Source organism: Ochotona curzoniae, unplaced genomic scaffold (assembly GCF_017591425.1).
Source record: "Ochotona curzoniae isolate NIBS_2020 unplaced genomic scaffold, NIBS_Ocur_1.0 scaffold_3208, whole genome shotgun sequence".
Lineage (NCBI taxonomy): Eukaryota > Metazoa > Chordata > Mammalia > Lagomorpha > Ochotonidae > Ochotona > Ochotona curzoniae.
Window position 1 is genome coordinate 30,043,118 of NW_024467106.1, and position 27,907 is coordinate 30,071,024.

General features: G+C 37.0%; 1 protein-coding gene and 1 long non-coding RNA gene across 3 annotated transcripts in view; both read right to left on the reverse strand.

The window, feature by feature from the left end:
* The window catches only part of ZCCHC7 (zinc finger CCHC-type containing 7), a 220,129-nt gene that overhangs the window by 164,109 nt on the left and 28,113 nt on the right, over positions 1 to 27,907 (reverse strand). The window lies entirely within an intron of this gene.
* LOC121144591 lies at positions 22,031 to 23,811 on the reverse strand. Its single transcript, XR_005881898.1, has 2 exons — positions 22,678 to 23,811; positions 22,031 to 22,357 (listed from the first exon to the last, which is right to left on the reverse strand). It is a non-coding gene; the product is annotated as an uncharacterized LOC121144591 (long non-coding RNA).

Below are 27,907 nucleotides of genomic sequence, written 5' to 3' on the forward strand. Positions count from 1 at the left end.
ACCCAGATGGATTCCTGGGCTCATGGCTTCACCCTGCCCTAGCCCTGGCCATTTTGATTATCTAGAGAGTAAAACAGAGGATCAAAGATCTCATACAGAAGATGGATCTCTCTGTCATTTATCTTGCAAATAAAAAGTATACAATCATAAGAATCTTTTAAACACATCTTTTTAAAATTGTGGAGCTGTATCAATTTTCAAAACAATAACTGCTGTCAGGCTCACATTATGAAGAGTAGGTTAATCCACTGTTATGGGACAGTGTCATCTCATATGAGAAAGATGGTATCAGTCCAGTTCTCTGCTAATCGATCTGGGAAAGCAACAGATGATGGTTCAAGTGCTTGTGCCTCCAACATGTGATACCCATATGGACGTCTATGCTCCTGGTTCCTGGTTGGGCCAACTTCGGCTGACTCAGCTGTATGCAGCAATGAACCAAGGATCCAAGGTCATTTTTTCTCTCTGGAAGACCTTTTTCTCTACTTCTCCTCCCAATGTCCATCTTTTAAAACTAAATATCATCTTCCTTTATACCAAACATTGAACTGTACTATTCTAGCAGTGTTATAATTTTCACATAAAGTCATAGTTTTACATGCTATTTAGATAAATTAACAGTGAACAACGTCTTTTTACCCTTCTACAGCATACTCACAAAATTCCATATATTTAGTAAGCTCCTAAAAGAAAACTTCCACTTAAAAAAAAAAAAAAGGACAAGTGTAGTCTTGACTCTAGCTTCCTGCTCTTTACATGGGTCATGACACTCTTGGCATAGGCAATGTAGAAAGCTTAATATTCTGTTGTCTAGGTATGTTTAGAAGTTCATTAGGAGTCATTAGCACTGCTTCCTCAGAAAGGTTTTTGATTTTCTTTTTCACTTCTTCAGTGACATACTGGTGATTCAGTGGCATGTTATTTAACTTCATGTTGTTGTGAATTTTTTATTACTGTACATGTTGTTGATTTTGGTTTATGGCTTTTTACTTAAGGGGAACTAGAGTAACTGTGTAATACAAACTATCATAACCAATTGTGAAGATACAATGCAGTATGCATCTCTACTTCCAAATCAAAGACCAACTCCCATAGAAACTGTTAAATATGTCTTGACAATAAGACAATAGACTCTGCCATTGGCAGTACCTACAATGTAAGGATACACTTAAATAGCAGAATAATAGACATGTAACTGTTTATAAAGGATTATACTACTGTAATAATATGGGGGAAATCAGTAAGGAAGGGGATTTGGGGAGGGGAAACCCCAGTCCGTGGAACCACATTGTAAAATAATAAAAATAACTTTTAAAAACAGACAAGTTGGGCCCGGCGCGGTGGCGCAAGTGGTTAAGTCCTCGCCTTGCACACCCGGGATCCCATATGGGTGCCGGTTCTAATCCCGGCAGCCCCGCTTCCCTTCCAGCTCCCTGCCTGTGGCCTGGGAAAGCAGTTGAGGACGGCCCAAAGCTTTGGGACCCTGCACCCGCGTGGGAGACCCAGAAGAGGCTCCTGGCTTCGGATCGGCATAGTATCAGCCCGTTGCGGCTCACTTGGGGAGTGAATCATCGGATGGAAGATCTTCCTCTCTGTCTCTCCTCTCTGTATATCCGCCTTTCCAATAAAAAAAATAATAATAAAAATAAATCTAATATAAAAACAGACAAGTTAGTAGCCTATAAATTTTTTGCTATAATTATTTAGCTGTGTTTAAATAATTAAATTCACTTTCTTACATGTGTAGCATACAAAATATTCCACAGATACAATTTTTAATTCAAATTCAATAAATATTTATTGAGTTGTCTCCTACATTCCTAACACTATGCTAAGCACTGGGAAAAAAATAACCATTTTGTTTTTTCCTCTTTTTCCTTCTTGGTCCTTATAGTCTACACATATAATCACTTGATGAAGGATGCCAGCAGGGGAGTACTATCCTAATTTACTGCACACTTGACTTAAATTTATACCCATGGATTCTAAATTCAGAATTCAAATATATACCAACTATGAAAAAGAATTCAGAAGAATATGTTTTTCTGTAGGGCACTCATCACTGAGGGGTAAAATTTTTTTCGTATGCATCATGAAGTAAGATCCCTTTTCCATGTTGTTGGCAAAACTGTCAATCATCTTGATGAGCAGCAAATAAATGAATGCCCAATGATGGGATTCTGTATTATCCTTAAAAAAGAAATCCATCAACTAAACATCAACAGGTAAATGTTTATACTCGACAGCCATCAATTTCAACTATCCATGCAAAGAAACAGGTGAGCTGGACTGGTAAAGCTCGAAATTAGAGAGGTATTAATCGTCTGCTCCCAGCCAATATAAACAGATGTTATTTTTAAACAGGCAAAATCATCTCCTTCCACTGAAATTTATTTGCAGCAGATAATGTTCTGTTACATTTTTAATCAAGCAGATGAAGTTACATTTAAATTGAAAATCTGCTTCACTCAACTAATCAGGCAAGTAAAATTCAGAGATGATTGAATGGTATTACACAGCACACTATTACGGCAGGTAAATTGGGAAATTTACCTGTCACACCACACAGCGCATTGTTCAGCCACTGTATCTGTAACTTAGAAGCAAAACGCTAAGACAAAAAGGAAAAGGCATGTTAAACAGACTTATAAATCGATCATATTTTATGAAAACATTATTAAAGCTGCCAGCCAAATAAATAAATAAATACTTTCTTTTTTAACAAGAAGGGAAAAAACATTCGCCGTCTCTCAGGGGATCAATAAAAATTTACATGCATTATGATTATTTGATTCTGGTATATGCCTGGTTATTTTAATGACTAAGATACAATACAGATAACAAAAAGAAAACATTATATCCTGACAAGAGGCAAAGAAATAATGTCCACATAGTAGTAAGAATATGATCTCTAAACACAAGAAAATGAAACAAAAACTTCAACAGGAATTTAAAAAATTACCTTACATTGATTCTGCAAAACGAAATGTTTATCACTAACCGATAATACCAATTTTATATCGAATACATCAAACTCATTCATCCTTTTTACAGAAAAGTCCATTTCATCTAGTCACTTGCTTTATATTAACTGTTAACACTGCCCAAATGCCTTTGAAATTTACTTTCATAAATATTCAAAAGAAATTTAAAGGCTATTTCAGATGTTTCTTTCAAAGGGAATCCAAAACTTAACCTCACTGAATGTCATAAATTCAAAACTAAATGCTACAGGAGCTGAAGTGGTGGCTTGGTAAGCTAATCCTCTAACTGCCACTCTGGCAACCCAAATGGATACAGGTTAAAGTCCCAGCTGTTCCACTTCCAATCCAGCTCCCCTGCTAATGGCCTAGGAAAGCAGCAGAGGACAGCCCAAAGTCTTGGACCCCTGCACACACATGGGAGACAAAGAAAAAACTCCTAGCTCCAAGCTTCAGACTATACCAGTGTAACTCCAACCATTGTGGTCATTTGGGGAGAGGACAAGTACATGCAGGATCTCTCTGTGTTTTTCCTTCTTTCTTTCAGTAACTCAAGTACAATAAGCAAACTTCATATAAACATATATACTACAGCAGTTGAACTTCCCACCAAAGCTCACAACATTAGGAATTATTTCAGCGCAAGTGAATACCATGTAATATCTTTAACAGCTTAATTCTGAGTTTTATCCTCATAGCAATGTGCCTCTCCTCTATTCATCTTTTCCCATTTTACCTCACTTTCCCCTTCCTCTTAAATTTCACCTTTCCTTTTCTTCCTTTCTTTTCCCTTTCCTCCTTTTTTATTCCTTGGGGGATGGGTGGCAAAGAGGAAGAGGGCTAGTAAGCCGGGAGTAATGTTGCTATTGTATTCTTAGTATAGAGTAATTCTCCATTAAGAGTGATAACTTGAACATAAACATCCACAATCTGTTACAGTATTAAATAAAGCTTGCTGAAAATTCCCGACCCATCAGAATGGTGTCTCTAACTCAAAGTATCATCTTCAATATACTACCTATTAGGATTAGGGTTAGAACAGTTATAGGCTTACAGAAAATGTGAAAACAACACAAATAGTTTCCACATATTAAGGTTCTCCTACCAAGCTGCAGCATATTAGTATGTACATTCTTCAGAAGTACGGAACCTTATTATTAACCAAAGTCCATCCTTTATTCTGTTGCTCTAGGATCCCATCTGTGATCCCCACACTAAATTCATCTTCCTCTTCTTTCTAATGACCTTCTCAGCTTTTAGTAGTACTGTTCAAGCATTTAACAGAATGTCCCAGAACTAGGATTTGTTCCTTTTTTCTTTTGTCCAAGGTAATACTTCTGAGGACAGAACACCACAGTGGTAAAGTATTACTCTCATTGCACCTTACTGCCTTCCACCTTAGCCATAACTTTCACAAAAAGAAAAATATATTTACATTGGCAAGTGCTTTGTGCAGTGGTTAAAACACCACTTGACCCTTCTGTGCTTTCCTAGAGCAGGCAGAGGACCACACTACTAAACAGACACCTGCGGCCGATAAAAGCCAAACTAAACAATGAACCATCTCTCATATTGGTGTCAGGGTCTAGTACTGGCTTCACTTCCCATTACAGCTTCCTGCTCATAGACATCCTGTGAAGCAGCAGATGATGGCTCAGGTATTTGGGTCACGGACACCAACCACATGGAGGTTTGAATGAGTTTTAGGATTCTAGCTTCAGCCTATCTCAATGAGATATGCTAGACATCTGGGGAGTGGACCACCGAATGGGAAATCTTTGGCTTTACATGTTTCAAATTAAATCGAAACTAAAAGTAATAAAAATACATTTACATTCTCCTAAACTCCACAACTTCGATGACATATTGCTATTTTTTCATTATTAATTATAACAATTTCAACACCTATTCAGGTATGACTCAAAAAGGTAAAATTAAGTAAAAAAAAAATCAACTGTGTTTTAAAAACTGTGCAAAAACATTAAAGTCACTACTTGCAGTGATTATGTCAAGTCTGTGGTTTTTCTGACCCAACTTCTTCTTTTCAGAGTTAATACCAAACAGAATTCCCAGCTTTGGGTAACCATTAAAGTCAGATGTGGTGGCAATTTAATCAGAATTTCAGGGAAGAATCTGGGCTTTCTCTAAATTGTGTGTGTGTGTGTGTGTGTGTGTGCACACGTGCGTGTGTGTGTTTTTAACATTCATTTTATTTTTATTTGAAAAGTAGAGTTACAGAGATATCCCATCTACTGGTTCACTCCCCAAACAGCCAGAACAGCTGGAGCTGAGATAATCTGAAGCCAGGAGCCAAGTGTTTTTTCCAGGTCTCCCCTGTGGTTGTTAGAGCCATTCTCAGTTGCTTTCCCACACCATAAGCAGGGAGCTTGAGGGGAAGTGTAATGGTGGGAACTCCAATAGGTACATGAGATATTGATGCCATAGGCAGAAACTTAGCTAACTATGCCATGGTACCAACCCCATGGGTACTTTATTTGTTGTGGGCTCATGTGAAATAGAAGATAAAGCCACCACCTGCAATCCTGGCAGTCCATGAGCACTGGTTTGCATCCCAGATGTTTTACTTCTGATTCAGCTCCTTACTAATAACCCTGGGAGAACAGTGGAGGATGGCCCAAGCACTTGTGCCCCAGCTATCAATGTGGAAGGTCTGAAACATGACTCTGGTTCCTGGCTTTAGTTTGGTCCAGCACCAGCTCTGGTGACTAACTGGGGAGTGAACCAGCAGATGAAGCATCTTTCTTTATTCCTTTCACTCGCTCTATAATTTTCCAAATAAATAAATAAACAGATCTTTTATTCTAAAAAACATTTATTTAATTGAATGCAATAATGACACAGAAAGAGGGAGAAATAAAAAAATGGAGATCTTCATTTACTGGTTCACTCCTAAGATGGCCACCATAACCCACGCAGGGAAATGCCAAAGCCAGGAACTTCATCCAGGTCTGCCACCTGGGTGGCACAAACCCAACTACTGAGGCCATCTTTCACTATTTTCTAAGGCACATTAACAGGGAGTTATATAGGAAGTGGAGCACCTGGAGACTGACCTGTTGATGCTTAAGTCACAAGCTGTGGTTTAACCCTCAGTGCCATAGGAGTCGCCCCAACATCAGTAGTGGAGTTTTTATTATTATTGTTTATGATACAATTCCATAGGCTCTGGGATAGCCCGTCCCATCCCTTTAACCAAGTTCCCTCCCCTCCCACCATTGATTTCCCCTCTAGTATTATAGTGGGTGGTCCTTCATGAGCAGTCATTAGTCCATCTTGCCGTTATTGAAGTGTTTCCTGACATTGTATGCATGGACAATGTTGGCGAGTCCAACATCCTACTGTCAGGGTATATTCAACTGTTTCATTGGAAGTCCTACTTTGGTCTGAATGCATAGAGACAGTGCACTTTGTCTCCACATCTGAACATACCAGTCTTTGCTGCACTTTTATTTTACATCCCCTTAAATACAGAGCCAGTGAACACAGTCCACAACAGGGAGAAAAATAGTAACTTTCATCAACATGAAATTAATGAACATGCTATAAAAATACCAATGCATCACTGCAGTGATATAAAAGAAAACCAATCAATGCCACTGCATGACCCACCATCATCATTTATTTTTTAATTATTTTATTTTGATGATCTTTACATAATTGATTAGGGCACAAATGGTCAAGAGCTACAGGAAAAGTGGGTAAGATCATTGTTTCCACATTCTCTTTTTTCCTTCCTGTATCTGGGGGAAGGGGCGAGAAGCCATACCCAGCCATGCTACATCATGACATTCCCATGCATTACAGAAAAAATGTATAAATATTTCAAAGTGAAGACCACAAAAAGTTGTGTATTCAAACATTCACCAATAGCAATAGAATGTTCTTAAAATCAGGGGCTCATTTTTGCACTGAAGCAACAATCTATGGGGTGTCTGAATCCCCAAAATAATGTTAATAAAAATGTAATTAACCCAAAAGGATGAAGAAATACTTGAAGTAAATAAAATCTCTACGTTAAATAATTTTATCATTTCAGTTTGCTCAGTAAAATACATTATCAATAAAAGCCAGAATAGCCTTCACAATATTTGTTTAAAAATACAAGATTATTGTTGAAAATTCGCTAAATTTTAAAACAGCAGTACCTAAGGGAAAGATGGCCAAACCATACAGTCTACAAGAAAAACAATAACAAAAAGAACACAGATTAGTTGGCAATGATAATATGGGCTGTAAAAGGACAACTTTTAGGAGAGAAGATGTACTAGCAGAGGCAGTAGTAGCTAGGATCATAGAAAATGAAAGCTAATGTAACAGGAAAACAAAGAGACTCTTAGTTTGGAGGTGTCATTACAAATAAGAATTCTCTTATACACATGTTTCTCCATGGTTAAGGAGAGAATATAAGAACTTAAATAAGGAGAGTTACATATTTTCTTTGTAGGATGATATCAACAGAGCTGGATTATTCATTAAATTATAGTAGCAGCTACTACATGAATGTTCACAAAGCACATGCCACATTGAAAAACATTCAGAGAAAATAATGTATTGCCCTTGACAGTGATACTCTAAATCCTTCAACAATCCACCAAAGAAACAATAGTTTGGGAAGAATATATTCTCACCCTTTTTTGCTTGAGGGCACCAACACTTGCTAGAAATGAGAAAAGAACCAAGATAAATATAAATATCCTTCAACATAAATAGTCATGAAGTTTTACTAGTCAAATTATCTGCAATGAACCATTTCTCTATTTTCCATGCATTACATGTTTCAGATTGTTTTTTTACTTTACATAACCCTTTTCCAATACTAGCAAAACACCATATGAACATTTCTGATGACCAACACAGTATTCCACAGTATAACTGCATAAACTACAGTTAATAATTCCTTTTATTTTCTTAAAGTTCGTTTTACTTTAATAGCAAAGCACAGAACAGGAGACTGGTCAGAGATAGATATTAACTGATCTGATATGTCCTGACAACTGAGGTTGAATCAGAACAAATCAGGTGCCAAGGATACAATTGTTGCCGATGGGGGGGGGAGCGATCCTAGATCCTATGGCTTGAGTCATCACCTGCTTCCTTTTCAAGAAGCTGGATGGGAAGTGGAGGCAGGACTCTACTAATCCCAGTACCTTAGGCTTGAGATGTGACCCATGTGGGAGATCTGGATTCAGTTCTCCAGGCTGCAGCCTGGCCTAATCTCAACTATTGAGGGCATTTTGGGAGTGAACCATCAGATGAAAGATCTTTGTCCCTCTGTTACAAATAAAATGAAAATTAAAACCCTAAATACCATAAAATCCAAACCTAATTATTTAACATATGCTGGATGCTTGTGATGGGTTTTAAAGCACGATAAACATAACCTTTACATTCATACAGTATTCATGGAGATATAAACTGGTAGAGCTACTCTGCACAAGTTTGTCAGTTTATTTAAAAAAAAATAAAACTAAATGTGCAATTATGATATATGTCCCTGCTACTGTACTACTGCACATTTATTCCACAAATATAAAAACTTAACATTCATATAAGACTGTACATGAGTGGTATAACAGTTACATTCATAATGCATCAGTCCTTTAATGACTGAATAAACTTTGTACATCACATCATGGGATGGAGCTTAGCAGTACAAAAGAACAAACTAACACTATAAGAGCTTGGAGGACTCTGGGGAGTGCAAAAGATCACACGACATATGATTCCGTTATAAACCATCTTAAAATTGCAGAAAGGAAGAGATTTGTGGGATCACAAATGGTGCAAGAGGGCCCAGCGCGATGGCGCAGTGGTTAAGGTCCTCACATTGCACGCCCAGGATCCCTTATGGGCGCCAGCTCTAATCCCGGCAGCCCTACTTCTCATCCAGCTCCCTGCCTGTGGCCCGGGAAAGCAGTCAAGGACGGCCCAAAGCTTTGGGACCCTGTACCCGCATGGGAGACCCGGAAGAGGCTCCTGGCTTCAGATTGACTCAGCTCCAGCCATTGCGACCGCCTGGGGAGTGAATCATCGGATGGAAGATCTTCCTTTCTGTCTCTCCTCTTTGTATATCCACCTTTCCAATAAGAATAAAATAAATCTTTGAAAAAAAATGGTGCGAGAAATGGGGATTATACAAGGCTAACATGGGGAGAGATACATGCCAGAACTGGTCTGTATGTTTATTTAATAATTATCAATATTGCAGGGCTGACGCTGTCTGTGATGTCAGCATCCCATATGGTCACTGATTCATGTCCTAGTTGCTCCACTTTGAGCCACCATGCTTATGGTCTGGAAAAGCAACAGAGCATGCCCATGGCCTTGAGCCTCAAAACCCATGTGAGAAACTAGAAAGAAGGTCCTGGCTCCCAGCTTCAGGTCGGCTCAACTCTAGCCGTGGTGGACATTTGGGGAGTAAACTATAAGATAAAGATCCTTACTGTCACTCCTTCTCTAACTCTGCCTTTCAAATAAAATAAAATGTATCTTTTAAAAAGAAAATCTTGGGCCCAGTGAGGTAGCCTAGTGGTTTGCCTTGCATGCACCAGAATCCCATTCGGTGCCAGTTTGTGCCCCATCAACCTCGCTTCCCGTCCAGTTTCTTGCTTGTGGCCTGGGAAGGCAGTTGAGGACGGCCCAAAGCCTTGGGACCCTGCACCCACATGGGAGACTTGGAAGAACTCCTGGCGTCAGATCTGCTTAGCTCTGGCCAGTGCAACTATTGCAGGAGTGAATCAGTGGTAGAAGATCTTTCTCTGTCTTTCCTCCTCCCTGTATATCTGACTTTCTAATAAAATAAATAAATTTTTTAAAAAAACTCTTTAATGTCCGTGATATACCTCTGTAAGCAATTACTATTAGGGAAACTGAGTAAAGAATGCACAGGATATTTGAATCATTGTGTGAGGGGACTGGCACTGTGGTATAGGAAGTAAAGCCACTGCCTGTTGTAGGCATCTCACGTGAGTGCTGGATCAAAACTATCTATTCCTTTCTCATCCGACTCCTTGGTAACAGCCTTGGAATAGCAGCTGGAAGATGATCCAAATGGCACCAACATGGGAGACCCTGATGAAGCAACTTTTGCTTCAGCCCAGCCTAGCACTAAATAATGCATTCACTGAAGGGTACCAGAGGATAAAGACTGATCTCAGGGGCCCAGCACGGTGGCGCAGTGGTTAAGGTCCTCACCTTGCACACCCGGGATCCCATATGGGCACCAGTTCTAATCCCGGCGGCCCCGCTTCCCTTCCAGCTCCCTGCCTGTGGCCCGGGAGAGCAGTCAAGGATGGCCCAAAGCTTTGGGACCCTGCACCCGTGTGGGAGACCCGGAAGAGGCTCCTGGCTTCGGATCGGCATAGCATCTACCGTTGAGCTCACTTGAGGAATGAATCATCGGATGGAAGATCCTCCTCTCTGTATATCCGCCTTTCCAATAAGAATAAAATAAATCTTTAAAAAAAGATTGATCTCAGTATCTCTCTGGGTTCCAAATAAATCTCAAAAAAAGGAAAAAATCCAAACACCCAAGAAAGAAACTTCTTCCCCCCTACAACATTATAAAAACATAAAAACATTCAGAGAATTACAAAAAGTACTATAATGATGAGGGTGAGGGAACAGCAGACAAGTAACAGTATAAACCCCAGTCCAAAGGGGAAAACTCAAAACCACAAGTTTTGATGTCCAAAGGCAGAAGGCTGCTCCAGTTCCAAAAAGAAAGTCAAAAATACCTTTCTTATCTTTCAGTACTTTCTTCAGAAGACTTAACACCCATCCACACAGACAAGGGTGATTTCTGCGGTGCAGATTCAAAATCTAATGTATTCTAGAAACAGCCTTAGCCACACTCTGAAATATAGGAGATCTCCATTTCATCCCTCAGTGCAGACAGGCTGACACACAAAATTAAGTATCACAACAGTCTTTTATTCCCTTAATAAACAAATTAGCTCTTTATTAAGTGCTTGACATTTAGTTTTTTATTTACCAATGTCCGACATTGTACCTACATATCTTTCAGAGACACAGAAACACAGTGGATACAAACTGCTTAACAATAAACTCATTAAATTTGATAAAAAAAAAAATTACCAGGCAGCCAAGAATTCATAAAAAGACCAACTGAAGGCTCAGAAACAACAGTAATTTTTGGCTCCATAGCAAGATAGCACTAACTGAAATCAGTGATAAAAAAAACTATCATAATTTAGAAACTTTCCTGAAAATTTATTGTACCCCAAAGACTGCAGGTAGATACACAAAAGACACAGAAGCCTTCAAGTCTTCCAAGCATCTATCAACATGACAACTGACCCTTGACAGGTAGGTTTCCTACTAAGGTCCTATCCTAACAAAATCATTGTGAGTTTCTGGAAAAAGCTTATACCAGCATATCAGAATTTTACAAAATAACTATCTTATCGACAACAATGGAATGCTTTGCATAAGTTGATAAAAATCTCAAAATCTACGAATATATCCTAGTAGTATCAGAAATACTCTAAAGAGTCTCCTAACTAGTGTAGAATAGGCAGGGAGATAGTTAGGGACACAAAGTTCAGAATCACCAACACACATGCCATGCACATCACCCCTATCTCATCCATTCCATATTAATTCAACACCACTAAAGATTCAGCACATACTCATTACGTAGCTAAGTCTCACCTTCTATCAGGCATTATAAACCACACCATCTTATTTAAGAAAACCATGTGCACTTAGGCTGCACCCCTTATCCAATAAAAGGGACAACCCCGAGCCTTAGTTGAGGAATTCTCTCTTCTGAGGTTGTCTATACACATGCCTGAGTGTGTGCTTGTGTACTATTCCTTTGCCTGTCAATAAATCCTGCTTTTTTTCTGTTTACCTTTATTTCTATTTCATGGTTGCTATTTTTACACACAAGAAGAAAGAGAAAACTGCCAAGTCTAGCTGGCAGTCTCCTGGGCCCAGCCAGGATTCTGAATTCCCACAATATTTTTTAGGGTGTCTGAATTCAACAGTTCAAAAACCTATTTGGGGCCAACTCATTGACACACTGAGATAGTCCTTTGCCCATGGCACAGCATCCCATTAAGGTGTCAGTTCGTGTCCTGGCTGCTCCGCTTCCAATCCAGCTCTCTACCAACAAATCAAAGATCTCTCTTTGTCTCCCCCTTCTCTTTAGCATTGCCTTTCAAATAAACAATCTTAAAAGAGAGAGAGAGAGATTAAATAGTTACCAGGCATTCACACAGAATGAAAATAGTGCTTCTTTGAACCTATCAGACTGTAAAATCTCTAATTCTTGCAGAATAACATGGAGCTCTAAGGAGGATATGCCACAGTTATGCAGAGTAATTCACAGTACATATTCCTCTGATTCTATCTAACAGGACTCAAAATAATCAATGTCTAAATAAATCAATAGCTAGAATACAGATCAAAAAATTTTAAGAACATGAAAATAACCAGCTCTAAACAAGGTAAAATTAATGATGGCTAACTTTTTTTTAATGTCTGACTTCTAATCAAAAACTGCAAGCAAGCAAAAAAAGTAGGAAAATATGACTCATAATGAGGAGAAAAACCATTCAACTGAAACCAACCCAGACTTGACACATAAGCTAAAATTAGGAGATAAGAACAGCCAAAAACTGTCCTCTTCTCTATATATCTGACTTTCCAATTTGAAGAAAAAATTCATGCAAAAATGAAATTAAGGACAAACTTATTTTTGTGTAAAAAACTTTAAATTCCATCTACAGTTTGAAGTATCTTCTTAAACAATTTTAGTCAAACAGCAGGAATCAATAACAATATGTAAAGATCAATTGTAGTTTTGAACACCAGCAATATTGAAAACTGAAAGTTTAAAACTGAATCATCTATAACACCCAAAATATATTTTGCAATAAATTCCACAGACTTATAGCCTAAACCTGTAAAATATTACTAAGATAAGTTAAAGAATACCTAAATGAATAGCAAAATGTCATGTTCACAGATGGAATACTAAAAAATATTTTTACCATATCAGTTCTCAATTTATAAACAGAGAAGTAGAGGACAGATTTTCAACACAATCCCAAATAAATTTCCATCATAGTTTTGGAAAAAAAAAAAAACCTGACTAGTATCAAAATTCATATAGCAATGCAAGAGATCAAGAATGGCCAAAACTACTTTGAAAAGAAAAGATTTACAAGATTAAGACTATCCGATTTCAAAATGTTATGAAGTCATAGAACCACCAGGGTATAATACAAATCTTGGCATCAACAGAACAGATTCCAAAAATAAAGCCAAATATAAGTAGACTACTGATTTTCAGTGTAAGTGCAAAAGTAACTCAGTAGAGAAGGTATAAATTTTTTAAATGGAGCTGGAATAGTTACAAAAAAGGTCCTTTGGTTTGAATGTTACACCATACAAGTGAAACATAAACTGTAAAATTTCTGTAAGACAACATAGAAGAAAACGTTTTTAACCAACTGTTACTCCAAGACTGCACAGATTCAATACCAAAAGTAGGATCCACTAACAAATTGGGTTTTAGAATTAGAACTTGTGTTATTCAGACACTGCTAAGTGAATAAAAAGTTAAGGTAAGGACTCAGCAGATCATTAAGGAAATACAAATTAAAATCACAATGTGAAACCACTTCAAAAGTATTAGAATGACTAAAAGAAGACTGACCATAAAAGTGTCAACATGATGTGCAGGAACTGAAGTCTCACACACTTCTCTTTCAGTACAAAATAAAAGAAATGTAAAAGGATAAAATCACTTCAACTGATAATTTCTTCAATCATAGATAGGTACATGTATCTATGATTCAGTCATTCCACACCCAGTTATTTACTCAAAATGAAAGTGTATGTCCATATAAAGACTTGTACTGAGATGTGAATAAGTTCATTTATAACCGTTAAAAACTGGAAACAACTCAAATGTACACAAACAGTGAGTGGATAAACTATGACACATTGGGCAATTAAAAAGTATTTATACACCTGCTGCCAGTTTAGCTGTTTAAGTTAAGCTAACCCTCCTCTATTTGCAATAAGAGTTCCTCGAAAAGATTTTATTAAAACAAAACACAAAGCTACAGTAACAAAGCAGTGGTTTCTTGGGGAAGAAGAAGGCAGGGCATAAACACCACAGAGGTATGAGGACATCGCTTGGTCTTAGCTATGATCACTATGTTGGTTGTGGCTGATGGGTTTCTCTATATACACGCTTCAAAATGCGTCATTTCAAATATGTTCAGTATGTCGATTAAAACTTTATGGTAAACAACCTTAAAGTTGCTTACCAAAGTACCACTTTGCTAACAGCCATGTACACATTATATTCCTAGGTTTTTATTCACAGCTACTTTCTGACGTTAACACTGCAGATTTCCAAAGTATCTAATTAAGCTATTTCAGAAGATATTAATATCAGGGTTGATTTTATGGCCAAGTAGGCAAATTTTCTACCTGCAATGCCAGCACCCCATATAGGTGCCAGTTCAAGTACTGGCTGCTTCACTTTGAATCCAGCTCCCTGATGATGACTCAGGAAAAGCAGTGGAAGACAGCTGAAATGTTTGAGCTCCTATGACCCATATGGAAGATGAAGATGAAGCTCCTGGATTCAGCTTGGTCTATCATCTGGGGAGGGAACCAGTGGGTGGAAGATCTATGTATCACTCCATCTCTCTGTAACTCAAAGTAAAATAATAAAAATAATAAAGCATTCTACACAGATTTTTTAAAGGTATTGTTAAGCAAGAGATACGTGGATTACCTTTCTGTTATGAATTCGCTATTCACCTGCTACAATTTACTGTAAGTAGGTCAAGAGATGCTGTCCACATGGTAGTGCCTAAAACAATCACAAGCATGACCGCTTGCTTGTAGAGGTGCAAGTACGTGGTGCACCAATTACAAGAGTTTTGTGCCTATAATAGTCTCAGCTCAAATATCCTGTAAATTTTAGCTATCATGCAAACAGAACTATATTGGCTATATACCGACATGTCATTTATCTCTTCAGGGCCTGAAATTTTTCAACTAAAAAAAAAAGTGCACTGGCCTTGAAGCAGTGACTTCCAATTAATCTGTGCCAGTACAACAGCAAGAGGCTTGTTAAAATACAGATTCCAGGTTTATTCTACAGAGAATAATTCATTACGTCTAGGGTAGAGCAAGTAAACAGTTGTAAAATCTGACATATAATCAGATTTGGGAAATTGTGAAAAGATGATCTTACAGAGCCTTCTCACCATTGCATTCTTCAAGCATCTATACTGTAACTGCAAAAGGATCTTCTAAGTAAAATATCTGGCAATCAAAGCAAAGAGAGGTAACAGAGTGATACTTTCCATAAAGTATACCACAGAAAATCCTAATAGTTTTTTAATATCTTGTCTGAGACGCAGAGAACAAAGGAAGGAAGGAAAGTAGGAAGAAGGGAGAGAGGAAGAGAGGGAGGGAGGAAAAGAATATAAGAAGAAAGGAAGAAAGGAATTGCAAGAAGGTGGGAGGGAAAGAAAAGGAAGGGAGGAAGGGGGAAAGGAGGGAGGGGAGGAAGGAAAGGAGGGAGGGAGGGGAGGAAAGGAGGGAGGGAAGGAAGGAAGGGAGGGGGGAGGATAGGAGGCAGCAGCCAGGGTAGGCCAGGCTGAAGTTACAAACCAGGAACTCAATTCAAACATCCTGAGTGGCAAAGATTTCACTTTTACTTAAGTCATCAGATTGAGACATTGCAACCAACAACATAGCCATGGGCCCAAACATCCGCCTCAGGGTCCTTCCAATGTTTTGTTTATAGAACCTCTTAATGATAGAGAAGATATACACTGGGCAAGTACCATGGCACAATAGGTTAAACCTCCACCTACAGTTAAAGCATTAGGAGTCCTGGCTGCTCCATTTCTGATCCTTTTTCCTACTAATTTGCCCAGGAAAGGAGCACATGAGGATCCAATTCCTTGGGCCCCTGTAACCATGTGAGACACACATAAAAAGCTCCTGGCTTCCAACTGCAGAACAGCCGAGTTCTAGCCATTGTGGCATTTGGGGAATAAGCCAGTGGATGAAAGATCTCTCTCTGTAATTCTGACATGAAAATAAAAATAAGCCAATCTTAAAAAAAAAAAAAGAAAAAAGTTGTACATTAAAAATGTTTGTTAAACTTTAAAGTTTTGAGCCAAGTCGACATTATAACCAACTTACTTCTAGTTAATCATTGCATCCTTTACTCTATTTTGAAATTGTCTGAATACAAACCCTAAGACTGACTGTATTTCCTGATGTAGTTCTCTGTACTCTAAGACAATTGTTTCCTCCACAATGGTGGCAAAAATTTCATAGCACACAGTTCTGTAGAGTCAAAGATGTTCCCATTCTTGCATCTTCAAAATGCTAATAGCAATGAGTACGTAAACAAGACAATGACTTCCATGAGACCACATGAATTTAAGACAAAAAAAAGAAAACCTCTCCAGAATGTCACTTAAAAAAATAACTGACAGACCAATATAAGATCTAACAGCTAGAATAGTTCTATGCTAAAAAACATTTCACACTGTCACTTTATCTCTGATGCTACTATATTTAATATAAAAACATTACTTTCTTGAAACAGTATAATTAAAAGAAAATTTTCTATTGAACTAATTTCTTATATTATTTGATATACTTATATAGTTGCTAGGTTACATTTTATCTCATTTAAATATTATATAGACAGATTAAAATATTTCATAGCCAATAGTATCGATGTACTGTAGTTGAGTTTTAAATCCACTCTCTGGCCTAACTTTTATTAAAATTCTGCTCCTCTGGACATGACAGCAATTGAAAACTCTGTTTCTGAAAGGATTACATCAATGAGAAAGAAAGAGAAAAATATACCTGTTAAGTCATGAACAAATGTGAACAGTATGCAAATCACCTTTTATCTCTATACTTTATTTCTGATGAGCCCCAAACAGAGAAACCAATGATTTAATACCCTAGGTAGTGTTTGTGCCACTAGGCAAAGTAACCTAATTCTCTTAATACCTAGAATTGGCTGCTGTTCCAAAACTAGCAGGATTGCATTAGAAGTAGTTATGCCACACTATAACACAATTAATAAGCTATAGAAAGAAAAATAGCTTAATTTTATTCATTGAACTATTTTGTTGTCATCTGCAAACCAAATTGCAAAAAAAAATTGGTGGTTGTCCTATACTCATGATCTTCTATATATTCTGTACAAATGAATTCTTTTTTTTAAGATTTATTTGTTTTTCTTTCGAAACTCAGATATACAGAACGGAAGGGAAACAGAGAAAGAGTATTGTCTGATGATTCACTTTCTTTTTTTTGTTTGTTTGTTTGTTTTTTAAGATTTATTTTTATTATTTTTTTATTGGAAAGGCAGATATACAGAGAGGAGAGACAGAGAGGAAGATCTTCCATCCCATGATTCACTCCCCAAGTGACAGCAACGGCTGATGCTATGCCGATCCGAAGCCAGGAGCCTCTTCCGGGTCTCCCACACGGGTGCAGGGTCCCAAAGCTTTGGGCCGTCCTCGACTGCTTTCCCAGGCCACAGGCAGGGAGCTGGATGGGAAGCAGGGCTGCCGCCAGGACTAGAACCGGCGCCCATATGGGATCCCGGGTGTGCAAGGAGAGGACCTTAACCACTGCGCCACCGCGCTGGGCCCTGATGATTCACTTTCTAAGTGGCCAAAATAGTTGGAATTGAGCTGATCCGAAGCCAGGAGCTGTGATCCTCTTCTGCGTCTCCCGTGCGGGTACAGGATCACAAGGAAGCCGTCCTCAACTGCTTTCCGAGGCCAAAAGCAGGGAGCTGAATGGGAAGCAGGGCTGCTAGGACATGAACTGGTGCCCATAAGAGATCCTGGTGTGTGCAATGTGAGGACCCTAACTTCGAGGCTACTGCACCTGGCCACAAAAGCATTATTCTAAAGAGTGATTCTAAAAATTATAAGATTAAGCTTCTCATTTTATAATTTATACAATTATGTAATTGTAATATATGTTAGTCTACCCAGAAAGAAAAACATTTGTTCTCATTTTAAGTAAGCATATGCATTTCTTTTTATTATGTTCACTATCAAAGGATTCAAGATAAAAGACAAATCTCAATGGGAAAATGTCAAATATTCCTTCAAACATGTTCTACACAATTTCTCCCCTCCATCGTCAGGTCAAACACTCCTTACACTTTCCTCCACACTGTCCAATGCTTGACCACTGCCAATGATAAACAAAATACTTTTGTGGTTGAACTTTCCTCCACCACTGATTCACCCATAAAATCTGCCTTTATTCTAAGTTCTTCTTCAGTGTGGTGGTAAGAGTTTAAAACTAATTTCTTAGCACCAGAACACCTTTAAACATACAGGACACAGAAAATGAGAAGGGGTCACTGTGGCATAGCGGGTAAAGCTGCCAATGCCTGTGATGCTAGTATCCCATATGGGTTCTAGTTCCCAAAGTCCTAGTTCCTCCACTTCCAATCCTCTCTCCCTGCTAATAAACCTGGGAAAGCAGTAGCCAGCCATATTACTTGGGTCCATGGATCCACCCAAAGAGAAAGCTAGAAAAGGCTCCTGGTTCCTGGCCTCACCCTGAAGCAGGGATGGCCATTGCAGCAATCAAGGTAGAGAACCAAAAGACAGAAGATCTCTCGCAGCCTCTTCCCCTCTCTAAGTCTATCTTACAAATAAATAAAATAAGTCTTAAAAATTCTCCCTCTCGAGAGGAGCTTTCTCTGATCCTTACTTAGTTCCAACTTTGGATCCCCACCCTATCTTGCAATGACCATCAGGGTTGCTCTGAAGACCCCCTCAAACACACACACACACACACACACACACACACACACACGCACGCACGCACACACACACTAGATAGGCAGAGAACAACAGGGAAAGCTTGGAACCAGACAAGAAATGGTCAGTATGGACTCACACATACCTTACTAGCTAGGACACAAAGATTAATTACTCCTCACTAAGGTGTTGAAGATTTCTCTGCACACCCCTTCTAAAACTGTTCTGCACCTCAAATGCTGACATATGCCTTGTTAGAGTTATAAACCAGTTTAGACTATCCTAAATTCTGCCAAGTTCAGTAAAATTATGCTTCAACACTATATTGCTAAATACTAAAATGAAAATAGTCACAAGACAGCTGAACAGTAAACTATAGCCATTTTAAGATGTATAGCAGCCGGTTCTGTGTATAAACTAAAACTGAAATGTCAATGAAGTAGTCAGAGGATGCGGTTAAGAACTTGCATTCTTTTTCTCTCTCTCTCTCAACATATTGGTTACTCAATGCCACGTCAATTAATTCCATAATGTTGTAAATTGTTGTTGATGTTATGTTGTGGCTTTTAATTGATATTCTGCCAGCTCTGTCTTCGGACCAGAAATGGTCTCCCCAAGAAACTGTTAAATTTACCTGGACAATAAGATGCTGGACTCTATGCTTGGTATACTCTTGCAATGAAAGAATCTTGACTGAATTTGAAATGTAATACAGCAACAAGGTGGAGGAATCCACCATGGGGAGAGGATACAGGGAGGGGTTGGGTGATCCCTAGAGCCTATGAAACCGTGTCACATAATGCATTGTAATTAATAAACATATATATTAAAAAAATTCTCCCTCTCTCTTCTACTTGGAGCATTTTAATTGATTTATACTCAAGGAGACTGCTAAGACTCTCAAAATGTCAAAAAGTCTCTAAACAAAATCTAATTTACTGACTTAAACAGCCAACATTATCAATCTAATGTATAAAATAAATTGATGCCACAGAATAAATGAACATAAAATGATTATGAATAGTTGACACTTTCAAGTATACCCATTCACACTTGAGTTGAAGTATACATTTGCCAAAGGATGTATTATATATTTCAAAGGACATAAAAATATAGCTATCTCATGAAGACAATAATTTTCTTAAAGATTTGTTTATTGAAAGGCAGATTTACAGAGGGGAGATACAGAAAAAAAGATCTTCCATCCTGGATTGAGTTTTCAGATCCTGACTTTGGCCTGGAAGATTCCCAGTTGCTGCAAGCATCCGAGGAGTGAACCATCAGATGGGAGCTCTCTATATATCTCTCTACATCAGTCTGTCTCTGCCTCTCAAAGCAATAATAATAAATACCAAATAAATTTATAAAAATAGTTTCCTGAGACCAGTGCAGTGATGCAGCAAATTATTCCATCGCCTGCAGTGCTGGCATCCCATATGGGCACAGTTTGAATCCTGGCTGCGTCATTTCCCATTGACCTCCCTGCTAACGCTCTGAGAAAGCAGCAGAGGATGACCCAAGCATTTGGGTCCCTGCACCCACATGGGAGACCTGGGAAAAGATCCATGCTCCTGGCTTCAGACTAGCGCTACCTGTTGCAGCCAGTTGTGGAGCAACTAGCACATGAATGATCTCTTTCTCTATGTAAATATCCCTTTCATATAAAAGTAAATAAATCTTTAAAAAATATTTTAGTAGAAAAAAGTTTGCAAGACCTTTAGGGAGGACAAAAACAAGCCATATTAAAAAAAGAGAGAGAGCCTAGGATTGACACAGCAATACGAATATCTAGATCAACTTCAAAATAATCATCCCTGTAAACCCATCTGAGGTATGGCTACAGTTTAAACCAGCCACAAAACTACATATCATGCTAGCAAAAATTATATCATTCAAATATACCTATAATTTGCCACAATCCATTACAACTGCATTAAAAGACATTCCCTCTCCTTCTGTATATCAACCTTTTAAATAAATAAATAAATAAACCTAAGAAAGGGAGAGGGGTATGTTGTGGCACAGCAGGAATGTGAACACTGATTCAGCTTCCTGATAATGGACCTGGGAAAGCAGTGGAGAATAGCCCAAGTGGACAGGCCCCTACCACCCACATGGGAGACCCAGATGAAGGTCCACATTCCTGGCTCCCACTTTGCTCAGCCCTGGACACTGCAGCCATTTGGAGAGTGAATCTTCTCTCAGCAACTTCTATAAACCAATTTGAATAAATGAAGACAACCAATCAGCTTCAAGACACTGGATTTAATTATCATTTTCAATGAAAAGAACCAGGAATTCTTATATAAATAGCTGATTCTTCGTCAAAGAAATATACAATAGGCATTAGTATATTGCCAAGAAAATAAGAAAAAGACCATTTAAAAATGCTGACAGGGGCCTGGCGGTGTGGCCTAATGGCTAAGTGCCTCACCTTGAATGCACCGCACCGGGATCCTATATGGTTGCCGGTTCTAATCCCGGCAGCTCCACTTCCTCTCTATCTCTCCTCCTCTCCATCTGACTTTGTAATAAAAATAAAATAAATCTTTAAAAAAAAAATCTTCTGTATATACAAAGATTCTTCAAAAAAGCTCACAGAAATAGGATTAAGAGAGAATTGTTTTTTGGTACAAAAACACTTTGAATTCATATATAGATTTTTCATGACATGTTCCATGAAGTTTCAGAAGGCTTTTCTTATTTGCTCATCTTTGTGTAGAGCACCCCAACAAAGAAATTTTCAATCCCTTCCTACCACATATCACCATCACTACTACTTTGTTTTAATCTCCAGGCTCAATGCACAGACTCGTAAATTGATTGTCTCAAATTTTCATTTAAAAAAAGGTAAGGGACCAGCGTTCTTGCAGCATAGCAAATAAACTACTACCTTCAATGTCAGCATCCCACATGAGCATCTGTTAAGATTCTCGGTTGTTCCCCTTCCAACTCAGCTCTGTGCTAATGCATGCAGGTAAAGCAGCAGAGGATGCCGCCCAAGTTTTTGGGTCCTGCACCCACCGGGGAGATTCTGAAGAAGCTCCTAGCTTCAGCCAGGCCCAGTCCTGGTCAATGCAGCCCTTTTAGAAGAAAACCAGTAGATTGAAGATATTTCTCTTTCTCTCTCTAATACACACATACACAGTGTCACTCCCTCTTTCTCTGAATCTGCCTTTCAGATAAACAAAATCCTTCTTTCAAAAAAAAGGTGGAGGTACAAGTGTTCACAAGAATTTCCATTTTGAGTGAGGTATAGAATGACAAAGAAGTGTTAGTGTAACATTAAGCTACCAACAAGTGTATCAAAAAACAATCTACAGGAGCTGAATTTACACTTAGAGATCAAAAAATCCCAAAAACATCATACAGCCTAAGGAAAAAAAATTTTTAAACATTTAATAAATTAAATGAAATTGTATAAAATTTATAAATTTATAAAATTTAAATAGATAAGTCAAAAGTAAAGTTAAAGATACCTTTACCAATGCTATCTTTCAGCTTAACACTGTAAGAACACTTTAAAAAGATCTGAAACAAAATGAAGTACAGAATGATTATTTCAAGTAGAAAACAAGGGTTTATTTTCACTGAGAGACTGAGATCATGTCTCTAAAAAATTTCTAAGCTACAGCAACCCACAGGGAAAAACACCTGCTTAAAAGCATCACTATGATTTATAAAACAAAAAATACTTTCTCAAGCATTTATACAAACCATAATTTTTTTAAAAATCAAAAAGGAAAACTAGATGTTGTTAGCTATTAAATATGAGGTTTGTAATGTTTCTTGCTTCCAAAAAACTGAAAGAAGGAAATTGGGCTGAATGCATAAAAATAATTCAAACCTACCTTACATCCATCCCACTACAAAAGAACTGTATTTATGTGTGATCTAATGTCTTCTGAATGTTACTTCAATGTCTGATGCACAAGTAAGCTTTCCTGTTCCTGGACTGAGACAGAGCTGTTTTTGGCACACATTTATTATAAGCCCTCTTTTGTGATACAATCTGATTGGCCTGCAGAATATATCAAAGGCAATTACCGTCAACATAAAAACAGCAATAGGTTAAAACAATGCCCTCAGAGAAGTCGAATTACAACTTAAATAAAATTTCTGATTTAATATATCCAAACAGTTTAAGATAAATGCAAAACAGTATGTGCTTCCAAACATAAATAGTAGGGCAAAATAGTTTATTGCCTCTCAAAATACTTAGAACTCGGTTTACCTTTAAATATTAAACCCTACAAATTCAACATCTAAGAAAATCAATGAGAAAGTAAAATACTCTGGTGTACAGGTGTCCCAAAGCTCTTGTCTATCCCTACTCCTTTTTGCTCTATCCCCGCCCCTCTTCTCCAACCTGATTAAAAACCTAAAAAGAACCCAACTGAGAATCCCAGGGCCACATACTGGGCATCATTGTAGTTCCAGGGATCCTCCTTTCCTCAGGAGCATTCATTTCTAAAACCTTAATGACACTCTGTCACATTCTCCTGAAAGGGAGAAAAAAAGTGCCCTTCTAGGCTGTGTTCACTCCAATCAGTGACTTCTTTAAAAATGTTTTCACTGAGGTATCTTTGGGGCTTCTTTCAGACCTTGAGTCTTTTAGCAGCCTCTTAGTGTTTCAGGAAATATCTGTACATAGGAAATTACGAGAAATGCTCACAACTGCTCAGGGATTTTAAAAAAAAAACATATCAACTGCCTATATGTGTCTCCCATTTGCTATTTTAAATCTGTCAAAGCAACTTACATATATTCTCTATAATAAACTATTATCCTCAAAGTAACCTATATTCCATGTGAAACACTGTAGGAAAATAAAACTACAAATGAGCCCAAATAATGTATTCCACATATGATGTGAGCAAATATATTACTCTAACTTCTCCCTAACAAGAACAGTCTCCCCTCAAGTAAGAATAATATTTTCTAGAAACTTCCCATTCAAAAAACCTGGACAAATTTAGAAAATATATTGAGCTGGAACTCATCACTTCATTCTTAAATTGATCACTTGTCTGTTTGACAAAATGGGACTTTTATTTTCCTAAAAGAATTATTTTAAAAGAAAAAGTATAATGTCTTCTAAATGTAAAAGAAAATAGTCTTCAGTACTTTTTCCCCAAAACTGTCATGTTCAGAACATTCAATATAGCTATTTTAAATTCATCATGCTGAATTCACATAATTTAAAATCCAAATTTCTAGACACAATAAAATATAAAATACCTACACATTCCTCATGTGTTTCCTCCTAATTTATGAAATAAAAATGCTATCCATAGGCTCAATCCCATTTTTAAAAAATTAAAATATTAATTTATTACAAAACTATAAGCAAAAAGTAAAATTAGGACTTCATAAGTACTTAACTGGTTTATAACTACTAAACTAGATGTTACTATACTGGATGTTCTAAAAAAAGCTATTTTAACAGGTCTAGTTCACGTTTAGAATATATTTAGAAATTTAACTATCTAATAAATTTACAGTATATTAATATTTAAATCATATCAGCTGCACCCATTCCTCAGCAATGCTACGGCTTTAAATCCTAAATGATGGTAACATATAAAAAGTTTAAAGAAATGTGGACCTCACAGTGAACATCCTGAATTGTCCTGTCTCCAGAAAAAAAAAAAAAAAAAACTTAAACCCCAATTGGACCCCTATTACAATATTTCAGGGTGATCTACTTCCTGTCACTATGAACAATGATTCAAAACAAGCTAATTTAAAATATCAACCTAAACATTCTATACTTTTATTTCTGAAATTTAAGAAAAATATGAACTCCTCTAAGGTGAAAAAACTTGCCTTAAATATTTAATCCTTCCTGGCTTACGTAACTGGAGTCTCTAAAACAAATGTCTTTGAATGGCAAAATGTCTTTTTAACAGGTACAAAGCTTTTGACATCAAAATAAAAATATAAAATTAAAACCTTATGAAACTCAAAACCTGCCCTTCTAAACACATACTAGGAATCTAAGGAACCCAGTCTGAGAAACACTGCTCTGTACAAAATTAAAGAGCTTGCTGCCACAAGGCGAGACACTCTGTGCATGTATCTCAGTAGTTCATGAAGGCAAAATCTTCCCAATCCTGCACACCCGAAACTCTTGCCACTTATCTAGTTTCTTACATTGAAGTGTAGGACCTGTGAGAGCTACACCTGTTTCATCTTGTATGTAGCAGCATACCTTGCACAGTGACTCCCCTTGAACCCTTTTATTTTGGGGCTAAACAAATGGATACAAAATGAGGGGGGGGGGTTGTGATTTGCTGTCTAAGAATAGCTATTATATCTGCTCTGAACTATCATAGCAAATCAGTTTACACAGTTTTCAACTCAATGCTTATGGCATGCCTATGAGATTAAAACTACAGAGGCAAGTTCAGCTTTCCAGTTTCCTCCCCACTATGACCGAGTCTAAGATAAATGAAAGTCGGAAGACACAAGCATTATTAGCATTAGTGCTCTTACAGAGCATCTCTAAGAAAGGCAATTCATTCTTAAACTACAATAAGGAACTATGTACATATGTGTAATAAATATAATGTCAATAAAGTATTACCTGAGTGTGTTAGTTTTTTAAATTTAGATGTTTATGCAGTAAAACAGGCCTGTCTGAACCAACATATATAAATGACTCTTATGTATATGATAACCTCCAAGCAAAGCACCAATAAAAATAAGTAGAACTCATCAAGTACAATAAGTTAAAATAACTGTTTAAATGCTATAAATGTTGAGTTTGAGCTAAAAATTTGTTTTTAGAGAAAAACAACCCACAGTTATAATATACTCAAATCTTGGTGATTTTTTAAATAAAGTAATAAAAAACATTTCGTGAGGTTATTTTTAAACTTCATTATTTAAGTCAATTATTATTTATCTTTAAGAACTGCTTAATTTCTCCTAGATTGGTCTTATTGTTAATCCTAACATAACTGCTATGCCTTTTACAAAAGAAAAGTCATTTGCATTCCAAGAAATGTAAAAGCCCAAAATGTTAAAGCTCTGGATGTGAAATAAAGCCAGCCAACTGAAATAATGAATCTCTATATTCTACTTAGCCTTCACTCAATTTTCATTTACCTTACTGAGGTATTTGCTTGGAGCATTTTTTTCTCCTTCCCTTTTTATTCTTATGGAATAAATAAGAGGAAAAAACCTGTATCTCCACATTAGCCAAGTTTAGACATTGCTGAAAAAAAAAACTGACTTGGCTGTATCTGTTAGGCCTCACGTAATTAGACATAAAAACCAAGCCTTAAATATATGTAGTTTTTACAAGATGAAACTTTCTCGGAAATATTACAATGCTTATCATCCCAAGAACCCACATAATTGAAAGAAAAATTAATAGAAAAACAATTACTAACAGTTGACTATCAAATTGACACAATCACCAGCTGTTCACAATATTTTTTTGAGCGATGTCAAAGAGACAAACTAAGGAATCACAGTCACTGACTGAATTCTGGATATAATTCTATCATATACTTAAAATTGGCTGAACTGCAAGAAAAGTTACAGTTAATATGCTCTAAACTTTTAAAAATTACATTAAATTGTATGACCATATGATACTGTCACATTTTCACCATACATTCTTTCAAGATCTTTATGTCAAATCCCAATAAATCAAATGCAGGGGCTTTTAATTTTAAAAACCTATCCTTTTCAATATTAGATCTTTTCCCAAAGATCTTGAGAAAATCCCAAGCGGTTAAAAACTGCGTTTTCCTCTCTCTCTCAAAAAAAACTACTTTCCTATTTCATGAACATCAAAATACATGAGGAAATAGCTTCTTAAATGCTTCTTGTTATTTGAAAATATAGGTACCACATAGGTTAGTTTTCAAAAAGAGGGCGGGGTAAGTAAAGAGAGACATAGCTAGACAATATTAAAGCAGGCATACCATACGGTCAAAGTAAGATTTTTCACTTGGAAGATCTAAGTTCTTTTCAAATTAAAGGGGGCAGAATAAGTAAAGGGAGACACAGCTGCAAATAATACTGCAGGTATAACCACCCAAGGTCAAAAATAAGATTTTTTTACTTGGAGCAAATAAGTCTTTTTCAAACTTAAATTGGAAAAACATTATATAAACTTTGAACAAATCTGTTCATCAGAAAATTGGATACACAAAAACTAAAAATGGAAGGACCACCCATTATCTACGCATGAAGCCAATGGGACAGGAGGATCAGGCTGAAGAAAGTGTATGACCAAATCTAAATACTTCATAATTATTGGGTCATGAAATCCTGAATGCCCAATTCTATAATAAAGTAATCTAGATGTCAAAAAAAAACACACCAAACTAGCAGAAAACAAGACTTAGTACTATGATATAATTTAATTACAGTATACTAATCTAGGAGAAAATAATTCTTCTTAAGGAGTAAATTAAAATAGTAATTATACTTGCTTAAATATAAACATATATAATTTCTAATGTTTAAAAATAATTAATATCAAACGTGAATCAGGTTAGGGGCAAACTGTTACAGGTAAACACATATAGGCTATATACCATTAAGAAACAAGATGTAAGACCTACTGTCCTTATAAATGCCTACTGGTAAAATGACTCTTACATTTTATCTTGGAGTTACATCCTTTGCTTTCACCTGAGATTAATACCTCCAATCACTTCTTTCCAGAATCTTCCCCGGGCTTATCAATGTATTAAATAAAGAATGTTACTCAAAACACTTCAGTCCAAAAATAATTTTTAGGCTGACGTTGTAAAGCAACCACCAATTTAATAAGCAACTTAGAAATTGTATATACTCCTGTTTTCTGAATTCACAAGATTCTGCATTTTTACCTATTTACAGATGTATAAGGAATCAACTTTCAGGCTCCTTTCATTTAAATTAAGGTTTGTTTACACATGATAACTATATTCTAGAATTCTTATGCTCTGTTCTTAACAGCTCTATGTTTCTAACTCAGAAATCAAGTTTTCAAATTTCTGAGTTTTTTAGTACTCTGAACAATAATCACATACACAGCAAACTGAACATCATTTTAAGAATTATGTAAAGCAATCT